The sequence below is a fragment of the Vicugna pacos genome, chromosome 11 (genome assembly GCF_048564905.1).
Source record: "Vicugna pacos chromosome 11, VicPac4, whole genome shotgun sequence".
Lineage (NCBI taxonomy): Eukaryota > Metazoa > Chordata > Mammalia > Artiodactyla > Camelidae > Vicugna > Vicugna pacos.
In genome coordinates, this window is record NC_132997.1 from 21,271,257 (window position 1) to 21,284,609 (window position 13,353).

The 13,353-nt window shown below is 39.5% G+C and overlaps 1 long non-coding RNA gene across 2 annotated transcripts in view; it reads left to right on the top strand.

The window, feature by feature from the left end:
• Positions 1 to 13,353, top strand: part of LOC140699192 (uncharacterized) — a 78,409-nt gene that overhangs the window by 10,568 nt on the left and 54,488 nt on the right. The window contains exon 4 of one of the 2 annotated variants that reach the window (XR_012077201.1): positions 6,807 to 7,167. The exons of the other annotated variant lie outside the window; for it this stretch is intronic. This is a non-coding gene — a long non-coding RNA (uncharacterized lncRNA). Of the gene's footprint in view, positions 1 to 6,806; positions 7,168 to 13,353 lie in introns of those variants that run through there. 2 annotated transcript variants of the gene reach the window in all.

Genomic DNA, 13,353 nt, shown 5'->3' on the forward strand with positions numbered 1-13,353 from the left:
TGATTACTTTTAAAATAATTTCTTGTTCTTATTTTGAATATTATCTTTCCTTTATCTCTTTGATGCTTGTAAAAATATATTAAAATTCTGTTTGGATTTCCTATAGTTTTTGTTTCATCTTTAATTTGTTAATAGCTGTATGCTTTGTTTCACTCATTAGTTTTCTTTAAGATATTAGAATGTTGATTTAAAACAGGTGTCAGAAGATGTCAGAAGTTTACAGCGTGTAGGCTTTTTGTAAATAAAATTCAATTGGAACATAGCCTTATACATCCAATCATTTATGAATTATCTATCATTGCTTTTGTGTTACAACTGAAGAGTTGAGGAGTTCTGACAGAAACTGTCTGTCAACCTGTTTGTCCCTTGCTCTCTCCCGTCCCCTGACCCAACACATCTGCACTCTCTTAATTTTTTCAACTATTTTGACTTAGTCTGCCTGGGAGTCCTGCCATGTGGACATGTTTAGTTATTCAAGATTCGGTCATCAAGCTAGTGAACGACTTGGCTCAGGTCATGCCTGGAAAGCTGTATCTGTCTACTGTTGCTGCCCTAGACACACAGCTGTGTATGGACCATAGCTCTTTTCACCCTCCTTTCATGGGTCTAGAGCCCCGTCACAGCTCTGGGTTTCCAGTGGTGAGGCCAGTTCCATTCCTTGCTGTGTGACCTCTCTCCCCACCAGTTTCCATGTAAGCCAAGATCTTTACCTTCTCCTCCATGTGCACAATCCCATGACATCTCACCCCCACATTATTTATTAACTTAGGCTTCTCTGCTGTTTCTGGTCCAAAGAGACATTAACATGTTTTTTCTAAAGCACATTGTGTTGGTTTGATTTTCTCTTTTATGTTTCCATTCATTGCTATGTGTTTTCAGCAGAAGAAATGCTCAGCCTATGAATTCATCATTCCATTTGACTGGACATCTTTATTCACTTTTATATATGTTTTCCCACTGAAAGTTATACCATGAGCATTTCCTATGTCATTTACTATAATTCAAGAACTGTTTAAGATGGTTTGATAATTATCCATCTTATGATTGTGCTGTAATTTAGTAAGTCATTAGATTCTGGTAAGAAATTAGACTCCAATTTTCCCTGCTCTTAAGAAATATTTTGTTAAACATCCTTATTGATAGCCTTTTTTTCCACTATATTTCTGATTATTTCCTTAATATAGATTATTACAATTACAATTACTGGATCAGATTTAATGGACATTTTTTAACATTCCTGATACTTTTATTACCAAAATGCTTTCTAGAAGGGCAACTTATAAATTTAAAGGTTGGTTTGTCTCCTAGAATAGAATTGAATAATAAAAAATTATGAGATTTAGATCAGTAAGGAATCTCAGAGATATTATAGTCTAATTCCTATTATTCAACAACTGTTTTATTAAATTAATAGAAAATAAGAAATAGAAACATAGACCCTTCCTTCATAACTCATAGACTAGTAGAGAACTGATAGATGTCTGAGTAACCACTGCCCAGTATAAAGGTATTTTGTTAGTGATATAAATAAGATACTATAGAAACACAGGAGAGGAATGATTAAATATACTTGTAGAATTATATTTAAATTGGATTTTGAAAAGTAACCAATAAAATGACAAGAAATGGATGGTGAAATCTGATACAGCTAGAACATAAGGTGCTGAGGGAGATGGAATCAGAAGATGGCAAGCCATCTTTGCAAAGGGTCTCAAGGGCCTGCTGAAGAGTTTGGACTCCACTGGGCAGTCACTGCTTAGCCACAGAAATGCTTCTAGGCCAGGATGCAGTGCACTCAGATAAGCTTTTCTGAAAGGCCAGCATGAAGCACTTGTGAATGATGGTTTAGAGGGGAGACTTGAAGATGGAGAACTGTTTGTCAGATATTATGGTGCAAGCTAAGGACCCTGGGTTAGGATGTAGAAGAGAAAGGGATCTGGGAGTCCTTGGAGATGAAATAGAGCAAGATTCTAACCAAACAGATATACATGGTAAGGAACTGTCTTGTTATTTCACACTCTGAAAAAACAGGCTTTTTCCCAAGCACAGTATATCAGGGACTACTGGGCACCCAAGTCAGGCACTGGGTCCCATGATAAAAAGTCAAACCCTGGGTGGGATGGGAAAGTACTGGTTACACCTGACCTACATCACAGCTCTATATCTGGTTAAAGGAAAATAGAGTATCGGGGGGGTCAAGATGGCAGTCGTAGGACCACGAGTTCACCTCTTCTCATGACTAAAAACAAAACCACAATGACTGCTAAACAATCATTGAGAAAAAAAGACTGGAACCGAGCAAAAAAGATCTTCTTCAATGGGAAATGTAGAGAGAGACCTGCAGGGGACAGTAGGAGGGCATGCTCACAATAGAATCAGGCCCCATATCGCCTGGGTGGGTGACCCACAAGCTGAAGCATAATTAAGTCACAGAGGCCCTCCCACAGGACTGAGAGCGCTGAGCCCCATGTCAAGCTCTCCAGCCCGGGGTCCAGCATTGGGAAGAGGAGAGCCCAGGACATGTGGTTTTGGAGGCCAGGGGGCTTACCTCCAGGAGCCCCACGTGACTGGGGCAAACAGATTTCATTCTCTTGGGACACATACACAGAATTTTGCATGTGCCAGGTCCAAGGGCAGAGGCAGTGATTTCATAGGAACCTGGGCCAGACCTGCCTGCTGGTTTTGAAAAGTGCCTGGGGAGCTAGGGGACACCTGTGCCTCACCCTGCAGACATAAAAGCTGACAGCAGACATTCCAGGAATGTTCATGTAAGTGAGCTTCCCTGGAGGCTGACACCTTGATTGGATCCTTAGGTACCAAGACCCAGCCCCACAAAACATCTTGTAGGCTTAAGGGCGGGTAAGCCTCAGGCCAAACAACATACAAGATGTGAACACAGAAAGAGAATTATTGATCCAAGTATTTTTATAGAAGACAAAATACCCTGAATAGACAAAGCAATTTCAAGAAAGAAGAACAAAGCTGGATGAATCATACTTCCTCACTTCAAACTTTATACAAAGCTACAGGAGTCAAAACAATATGGTACTGACATGAAACTGGACACATACATCAGTGGAACAGAATAGAGACCAGAAATAAACCCATGAATTAATTAATTAATGACAAAGGAGCCAGGAATATACAATGGGGAAAATGCATTCTCTTCAATAAATGGCGTCTGGAAAACAGAAGAGCCACATGCAAAAGAATGAAGCTATACCACTAGCTTACACCACCCACAAAAACTAAATCAAAGTAGATTAAAGAGTTGAATGCAGATGTAAAACTTACAGAAGAAAACACAGGTGCTAAACTCATTGATATTGGTTTTCATACTGATTTTTAAAATTTGACACAACAAGCAAAGGCAACAAAAGCAAAAATGAAAAAAAAATGGGACTACATCAAACTAAAAAACTTCTGTACAGCAAAGGAAACCATCAACAAAATGGAAAGGCAACCTATGGAACGGCAGGAAATATTTGTAAACTCATGTATGATTAGTAGTTAATATCCAAAATACATAAAGATCTTCTACAATTCAGTAGGAAAAAAAGGAAGAAAGAAAAAGAAAAAACAATCTGATTCAAAACAGGCAGAGGATCTGAGTAAGCATTTGTTCAAAGAAGGCACAGGGAGAGTCAACAGACACATGAAAGGATCTTCAAGGTGACTGAACATCGGGGAAATGCAAATCAAAGCCACAATGAGATTTCACCTCACACCTATTGGAACAGCTATTATCAAAAAGACAGGAAAATAACAAGTGCTAGCAGGAATGTGGTAAAAAGGGAACCCTCCTGCACTGTTGGTGGGAATGTAAATTGATGCAACCACTATGGAATATAGCATGGAGGGTCCTCAAAAAATTAAAATAGAAAGAACTACTATATGATCCAGCATTCTCCCTCTACATATTTATCCAAAGGAAGCAAAAACACTAACTGAAAAACCTATCTGCACCCCTATGTTTACTGCAGCATTATTTACTACAGCCAAAACATGGAAGTGATCTAAGTTTCCATCAATAGATGATAGGTAAAGAAAATGTCATATATACATATGACACAAATATTCCACACATACGAAAATGTGATGAATGTATATAATAAATATCCGATTGAATATATATGGGATATTTTTCAGACATAAAAAGAAAGATATCTTGCCATTTGCAACAACACAGATGGACTTGGAGGGTCTTTTGCTAACTGAAATGTCAGACAGAGAAAGACAGATATCACATGATCTCATATTGTGGAAACAAAAAAGAAACCCGAAACAAACAAAAAACCCACCAAAACTGTCAAAACACCAAAACCTGACTCTGAGTTACAAAGAACAGATTAGTAATTGACAGAGGTGGGGGCTGGGAGCTGCCTCATACTCTATGGTTCTTCTCATTTTAAGTCATTAAGTTTTGAAACTGAAGTGGACCCAGAAGCCAAGTCTGGCAGAAAGCGCCCTCCAGCACCTAGGGCTGTGATGCCTTCTGCCATGACCCGGGGGCTGGAGCAAACCCTAGACCAGCTCTCTTACCTGTTGCTGAGTGATGGTGCGGTGCTGGTGACACCTGGGGATTGAAAGAATGACAAATGGATGGCCAGCAACATCTCTGAGCAGGTCAGCACCACCTGTGGTTTCCACAGCACTGCAGGAACATACCCTTCAAGCTCCTGTCAGTGGTCTTTGGAGAACACACTTTGCTGGTGACCATGTCAGGCCAGAGAGTGTTTGAACTGAGGCCAGGAGCCCACTGTCATCTGTCCCTGCCTGTAGGGGAGGGGCCGAGGTGGAGGGGCCCTGAGCCTCTGTGATGAGGAAGACACAGACCTCGGCCACCTCTCTCTCAGCTTGCCTCTAGGACTGAGGCTGTGGGCTCACACACCTCCCCACCCCTACCTGGACCAGCAGAGGTATGAGTACTTTGCACTATGTTAGGGAGAGTGGGGGCAAGTGGATCTCACATTCCCCACCCTCCCATCTAACATACTTGAATTCGATGGTCCCAGGCCAAAACAAATGAAAAGAAAAGAAAGAAAAAGTATATGAAAAAGATAAAAGGATCTGACTACATTGATAGTAAACTTTTCATACTCAAAGAAATGTCCCCCAAATGTCAATTCTCCCTTCTTAGTGAGATAAGTTACTTTATTTATGTAATTGAAAGTATTTCATTTTTAGAATAATTTGAATATTCTCCTTTGAGCACCCAGGTATCCGACCACTGTCCCTTACTCCAGGATATTTCTAATTTTCCGAGGGAGGTGAGGCTCCTGCTCCAGGTTAAGACACCTGTGACATTGCTTGCATGGGCTCTAATATTCTGGCTAAAGGACGCTCAACCCCAGCCTTGGGAAGTGGCAGGTAATGGACTCAGAGGTTCATAGGATGATAGTGTGGAATTCACCCTCAGAAGCATAAGGAAAGTAGGATGTCTTACCACCCCAAGATCATCTCATAGAGAGGGGAACAGCGTGCCTGGAGGTAGACCCGAGTTCAAACCCCAATCTCAGGCTGAGTCACCGTGTCAAACACAGGATGCCATCATTTTACAAGAGCCAAAGACAACAGGAGCACTTCCTGTGCCATGACTCTTGTGTGATGTGTCACATTACATTCCTTATTGCTCTCCAGGGCTCTATGACTACCTGAGGTGTCACTTCCCTTGTGAATACGGACCAGGGTGGGGATTCTGCACAACTCAAACCCCAGCATGTGGGGACAGACTCAAGGAGACCATCACTGTGGTCCTTTGTTTTATTGTTGATACTGAGAAACCCAAGTTGACCTGGGAGCACAAACAGGCCATTGGAGTTTCCCCTATGAACTTGACCCAGCCTTCACCTATGTCTCTGCTAGAGTAACATTCCTCCCTGTGTTTGTAGCTGTCCTTCTAATCCCTCCCTGACCCCAAGACATTTGTACCCCCTGAGCACTGGGCATTTGTACTCTGGTGTCATGGGACCTTGTCTAAAGTCTTCTTCAAGACAGTCGCTTTCCAATTTCTCTTCCAAATACACTCCTGTTTTTCATACCTATTTCACTGGAAGTTATCACCTCTGATGCAGATGCGTCACTTGGATTTCTTATCTCCATCCCAACTCTTTGCTTTCCTCAACCCACATACCCCTTTATGTCCCATGGTCTCTGCCTGCAGGACTCGAGGGGGAACCAGTTTCACTGCTCCACCTGCACTTCCATCGCTCCCCTCGTCCAGTCACCACCATCATCAGCCTGAAATCACAGTCATGGTATCCTACTCACTTTATCATCTTTTCCAAAGTGGTAGCTAATAACCTTTCAAACTGAAGTCAAAGTGTAGTGGTATCAGCCCCTTCCATCTTCTGACCCCTGGTAGCCTTACCCTCCCTTCTCCCATTCTTTCACTGCATTCTGGAGACTCTGGATTTGACTGGTCCTCACACACACTGTGATGACAGCTCCTTCAGAGCTGTCACCTGTACTGTCCCCTCAACCTACAGAGTTTCTCTCCAGGTGACCTTCATGTTCAGGTGTCCTTTCCTAGAAGAGGTCTTTCAGGACCACTTCTGCCAAGGCTAACCCAGATTCCACTGCTTCCACTTTTCCTCTTCATATTTATATGTGTATCACCTCTGAAATTCCATACCTTCTGTTTAATTTGGAATGTGTTTGGAATCATCCTTTCCTCCCCAACAGGAAGACAGGACTACGTTTTAGTTTTAATTTCTCTTTTCCAGCCCAAGCACAATTTTTTTCTTTAATCAATTCAAGGAAATGTCATACACCTTATTATGATGCTCCCTCTGTCATTTATTCAGGTGATTCCCTCCAGTTACAAAAGCGTTATGAGCTCCATCCCTTCTACCATGATGAAAACCACTTTGCGTCCATTCCACTGGGAGAACACATCATCTGTGAATAACGGTACTAACTGCGGACCTAAATCTTAACTATGAAAAGAAAACCCTAACACTGCCCTAGCTTTCCACTGCCGTGTGAGTGCAAGATGGCAAGCGAGACATGAGGGGCAGGGATGTGGAGGTGTCCGCAAATTGTCCAGGTGGATTTCTTCTTGGTCAGAAAACTCATACTGTAGCATTACTGCAGGAAAAAGAAACAATCTCCATGGAAGTCACCAAATTTATTTTTAAATATATCTATTGTTATGACAGAATATAAGTATTCAATAAAAACTCTAATAAGTATACTCTATTATCATCTCAAAAGACATTGTCTTTTTCTTAAATACAAAACTCAGGCATAAACATTTCTTTTGCTTAAACTGATGACTTTTAAGATTTCAACTCTAGAAAAAATACTATGGCCAACTTAAACTCTATACTGATAAACTACATGTGTTATCAAATTATACTGCAATATTTATATACAGAAACCTATATATACATTTCTACAATTGATGTACAATAGCTACTAAAACTGCCTTAAGAAATGTGGTGCAAGGAAGGTTCAAACTGAGTAAAAGATCAGTCTCTTAAACACATTTCTTTCACTGCTAATTAGAGACAATCCGAGCATTCTGTGAATATTGAGAAAGTCCCACATTTCTTGGTGTTTTCTGGGAATTCCATACATTTGAGATGGAGAAGGTGACCATGAAGAAGTTCACTGCTGTGCTCACTGGTACAGTTGGAGGGACTCTGGTCCAAAGGAGGGGATTCTCCTCCATCCACTGGCCTCCTTGCAGCACAGGTGGAGATCTGACCGGGTGAGTGAATGCAGCCCGGCAGCTTGGGAGGCCTGGGTGGAGGGGAGGGCACAGCATGGCTTTAACACGAGGGCCCACTCCTGGGAAAGGGATCATCAAGGCTTGGTGCCTGGTCCCCTGGCTGGTTTGTAACAGCTGCTTGTAATGTGCTGATTCCCGTGACCTCCTCCAGGAACATGCGCACTTTCAGCATCTCCGCCACCTCTGCTTGAATAGACTGCAGGGATCTCTCTTTCCTCAGTTCTTCAATGAGAAAAGTGATTTCCTTCCTTGAACTCAGGTTAACCATCATCAAGTGTCTGTAAGCCTTAGCGAGGCTGGGTACATTTACTGGCTCCTTCTCTCGCCTGGCATTCTTTAAAGTCGTCTCCATGCTGGGACACTCCTGTTTAGCCACATACAGCTGGTCGATGAGGTGGCACTTCTCTTCAATCTGGGCAGCCAGTGTTTCAGCCCGCTGCATTTCATAGCTTTGATAAAGGTGACTTCTAACACACTGAATAAGTCTGCAGGTAAATAAGACACCACCAATGAGGTGAAGACAGGGAGACTCAACACTGCCTCTCACTGGAGGCTCTGGAACATGAGCTGAGAACACAGGCCATCGGGCAGCAGCACCACCAGGACCGCGCTCAACTCCCTCAGGATCAGCCTGAAGCCAAGCTCCATGGAGGACAGCAGCCCCTCCATGGCACTGACCCATCCAGGGCTCTGCCCGGTTACCGTGGAGCCACCAGCCACAACAAGCCCCCAGGGACACCCGCAATGTTCCACCTGGAACCCAGCCAGCAACTGACATCCCAGATGGGTCAGTTACCAGTGTGTGGGGGAGGGGCTGTGCCAGAGGGGAGGGTTGTAACCAAAGTGTCATTCTCTCCATTACTGTCCAATGGTAATTTTTCTTACCTCTTTCTTTTTGTGTTTATATCTATATATAATTTAAAAAAAAAGAGTGAAATGTATCAATGTTAAGTTACTGATTTCACAAATTTTTCAAATTCCTAACCCTCCACAGTCTTCAAAAAGTCAATGTATGAATCATATGTTTGAATCATATCCATTAACATAGAATATACACTTCTGTCACATTTCAACTGAACCACACCCTGACAACATGCATCCATCAGTTTGATGGTGGCTGAACTTGATAAAAATGAAATAAATCACACTGCACACTGTGATGTCTGTCTCTTTTGCTCTAAGTAACATTTTTAAAGATACATGCTTTTAATTGAATATGCCATTCATTTTGTTTGTAGCCCTGAATAATTCATCCTTGTAAGATTATATCACTAATTAATCCATCCTCTTTTTTTTTTAATAGACTTCATTCTTCTAGAGCAGTTTCAGGTTCACAGCAGAATTGAGCAGACAATACAGAGTGTTCACACATAGCCCTCCCACCCACACACACATACTCCCCTAGCCTCAACATCCTGCATCAGTCTGGCATATTTGGTACAATCGATGAACCAACATGGGCACATTATTATTAACCAAAGTCTTTAGTTTACATTAGGGCTCACTCTTGATGTACATTCTGTGGGCTTTGACAAATGCATAATGATATGTAGCCACTATAGAATCACACAGAATAATTTCATTGCCCTAAAAATCCCTTGTGCACCATCTATTCATCCCTCCCTCCCTCTCCCCAGGATCTTTTTATTGTTTCTGTAGCTGTGCCTTTTCCAGAATGTCATTTGGTTGGAATCCTACAGTTTGTAGCCTTTTCAGACTGGCTCTTTTCATTTAGTAATAGGTCATTTAAGTTACTTCCCTGTCTCTCATGGTTTTATCTTTTTTTTTTTACTGTACCTATATTTTTAAAATTTACCTATATATACTGTTTATTGTTTGTAAGAATGTTTAGAGCTTTAGCTTTTTAAACTTACATCATTATCAAAGGAATAAAGCCAACCACAAAATAAGAATTAATTGAAAAAGATACATATGCCTTGCTATTAACAGCAACATTATTTATAATTGCTGAGATAAGGAAGCATCTTAAGTGTACATCAATAGTTGAATAGATAAAGAAGATGCAGTATACATATATATCATATATATATATATATATGAATACAACTCACTCATAAAAAAGAAGGATATTTTGCCATTTGCTGCCCTTCATTCACTTTTCTTTTCACTTCAAAAACCAGACATTTTTAACTGGCAGAGGCAGTTCTATTACATGAAAAACAACAAAATACCTAGAAATAAACTTATCCAAGGAGGTTACCTATATCCTGAAAACTGAAATGACACAAAGAAATGGAAAGACTTCTTGTGCTCTTGGATTTTAATAATCAACACTATCAAAATGGCCACACTGCCCAAAGCAACCCACAGATCCAATGCAGCCCCATCAAAATATTCATGACATTCTTCACAGAACTAGAACAAACAATTCCAAAATTTGTAAGGAACCATAAAAGACACTGAACAGCCAAAGCAATCTTTTGTAGGTCTGTCTTTTTTATTTTTTTCTCCACTTTCTTCTTTTTGTTTTCTTTTCTTATGGTTTGATGACTAAAGAAGGTCCTTTAACACTTGTTGTAAAGCTGGTTTGGTGGTGCTGAAATCTTTTAGCTTCCATTTATCTGTGACACTTTGGATGGAAAGAGTATTCTCGGTTGTAAATTTTCCCCTTTCATTACTTTAAATATATCGTGCCACTCCCTTCTGGCCTGTAGAGTTTCTGCTGAAAAATCAGCTGATAGCCTTATGGGAGTTCCCTTGTATGTTTTTTGTTGCTTTTCTACTGTTAATTTTAATATTTTCTCCTTATCCTTTATTTTGGTCAATTTGATGACCATGTGCCTTGGTATGTTCCTCTTTGGGTTGATCCTGTGTTGATCCTGAATATCAACAATTTTCTATGATTCAACATTATACAGTAGAGATTTAGACAATGATGAGAATATGACTCAATAACAAAAGTTACAGAAAGCAGCCATATCTACACTCATACATCTGCCTATGTATCTGTATATAGATATATTTCTATTATTAAATAAAGAGAATTAAATTCTGGGCTCAACTATAAGCTTCCTGGGGACAGGGCATCTTTATCTACTGACCACTGCATTCCCAACACGTGGCACAAAGCCCGGTGTGCAGAAGGTGTGCAATTGAATTTTCAATAAATGAAGATGCTATGAGATCAGCAAGATATACTAAAAGAAGGTAAAAGAAGGAAAAATGAAAACAGATATGAATGAATGAGAGAACTGAGAACTTAAGAAAGAAAGAAATCTAAGGGCTGGTTCCTTAAAAACAAACAAAACAAGCAGCTGCCTGATGAAACCAAGGGGAAAAGACAAGAGTATTAGTGGATACTGAACACATGCTAAGCACAGTCTGAAACATGTTTACACGCATTTTTTTTTTCATTTACACCTCACGGCTCACACCACATACCAAGAAAAGCTCAGGATGGATTAACCACAATGTGTAAACTACACATATCATTGCAATAAACAGACCTTACTTAGGTGCTTGAACAAAACTGAGTATCTGAACAAATGAAATGCCAAAACAAACAGATAAACACCAATGTCAACTTGTCATCCTCTGAACATCTGGAGAAATTTAAACACTGAATATTTGATATCAAGAAATGAATTAACACTTTTAGGTGAGAGAAGGGTCTGTTTCTTAGACCCTTTAAAATCCTTACCTTTTAGCTGTACACATTTCTAGATGAAATAAGATTTGAAGCAAAAGTCCAACAAATGGAACTGATTAAATAAACTCTAAAATAGTTAATCAACTGAGTTTTTATTTTATTTATTTTTTAAATGGAGGTACTGAGGATTGAACCGAGGACCTTTTGCATGCTAAGCATGTGCTCTACTACTGAGCTATTATCCCCCCAACTGAATTTTTAAACATCACATAGTGGAAAATTCTTTAGCAACATGCTGTAAAATACTTAAATATATGTAAAGATGAAAAATAAAATTCAAAAAACAGTATAATGTTAATTTGCTTAGAAATACAATATGTATTAAAATATCATTTAAATGTATATAGTGAGAAAGCAAGAGTGAGAATACATACATTCAAAAAATTAAGAATTAAACCAAAAAATATGGATTTGATGGTTGGCCTTATAGGCGATTTTTACTTGCTTTCCACAGTTCCAAATTTTTCAGATTCCACCTAATTAGATGTACTATGGTCAAGAAAATAAAGTGAAATTCAAACTTTTAAAGGCCCCAGGTAGCCCCTTCCTCACCCCCTCTGCCATTACCCTAACTCTACACCCTCATTATTTTGTGCCTGATTTGTGTTAACATAGTTCAAACTTATTTCTCGTTTCTCTCTGTGCCCCAAAGCTGGAGGTGCTTTCTAAAGGAAATAATCACATCCCAAGTCTCAGTGGTCTCTTAGGCACTGGAGAAATGCAAAATTTAAAAAAAAAGATTCCTGTCATCAAAAATATAGAGGACATAGGTTAGAATTAAGCCGAGTCTGTAACGGAGAAGTGCTAACATCAGTAGCTTGAACTGACTTCCCCAGGCGGAGGAGGGGGGCTTGGAGGGAGCCCTCCTGGAGTCCAGGGTCCCGAATACCTGCTCAGGGCCAGCCTGAAAATCCATATATATTGGATATTTTATCTCTAGTTTTCTACATACCAAGGTAATAAAAACAACTTACTGGCCTTATTTTTAAGTGGTGAAAATTCAACAGTATATATTTATATAAATTCAATATATTTAAATTAGTATTTAATATATTTAAATTACTGTTTAAATAGATTAAATTTATATAAATATATAAATACACTTATATTGGTATGTTTAAACTAGCATATATTAGTATACATTATATATGTGTTAGTTTTATATATTTTAATATAGCTTTATATATTATATATATTAGTATATATATGTATAAATTACACATATATTTAAATTAGCAATTCATAAAACAAAACAAGTTCAACTATATGAATAATAGTTTTTTTAACTTACTTTTTTCTTATATAAAATTAAGAGCTAAAAAATGCCAATGTCAGTATTAACTAAAACCACTCACTATGGGTTAAAGCAGAAGGGAAAACAAAATTTACAAATGGAAAGTTTTGACAAATAAGCGTATGTGAACACACTCAGAGTAAATTACCTGAGGGCGAGAAGGCCTTCTATACCCAGGGCTTTACATCTTGGGATGTCTGCCAAAGCCTTAGACAGAAGCAGAATGGGGACAGCACACCAATGTCAACTTGTCATCCTCTGAATAAACTTAAACAGGAAACTACTTGAAGGAAAAAGTTTTAAGGAATCACTGTTGCCCATAAGCACATGAAGAGATGCTCAACATCATCAGACATCACACGGGGAAATGCAAATCAAACCCGTAAGGATGTAACTGCACAGCCACTAGGGCGGCGCTAATCCAAAGGACAGATAGTAACCACTGTTAACAAGGACGTGGAGCAACTAAACTCATCCACTGCTGGTGGGAATGCAAAATGGGGCAGATAGTGTGGAAAACAGGCAGCTCCTCTAAAAGCTAAACAGAGTTACAATACAAGCCAGTAATTCCACTCCTAGGTATATAACTAGGAGAAGTCAAAGATTATGTTCATACAAAAACTTGTTCTGTGAATATTCAAAGGAGTTATTCAT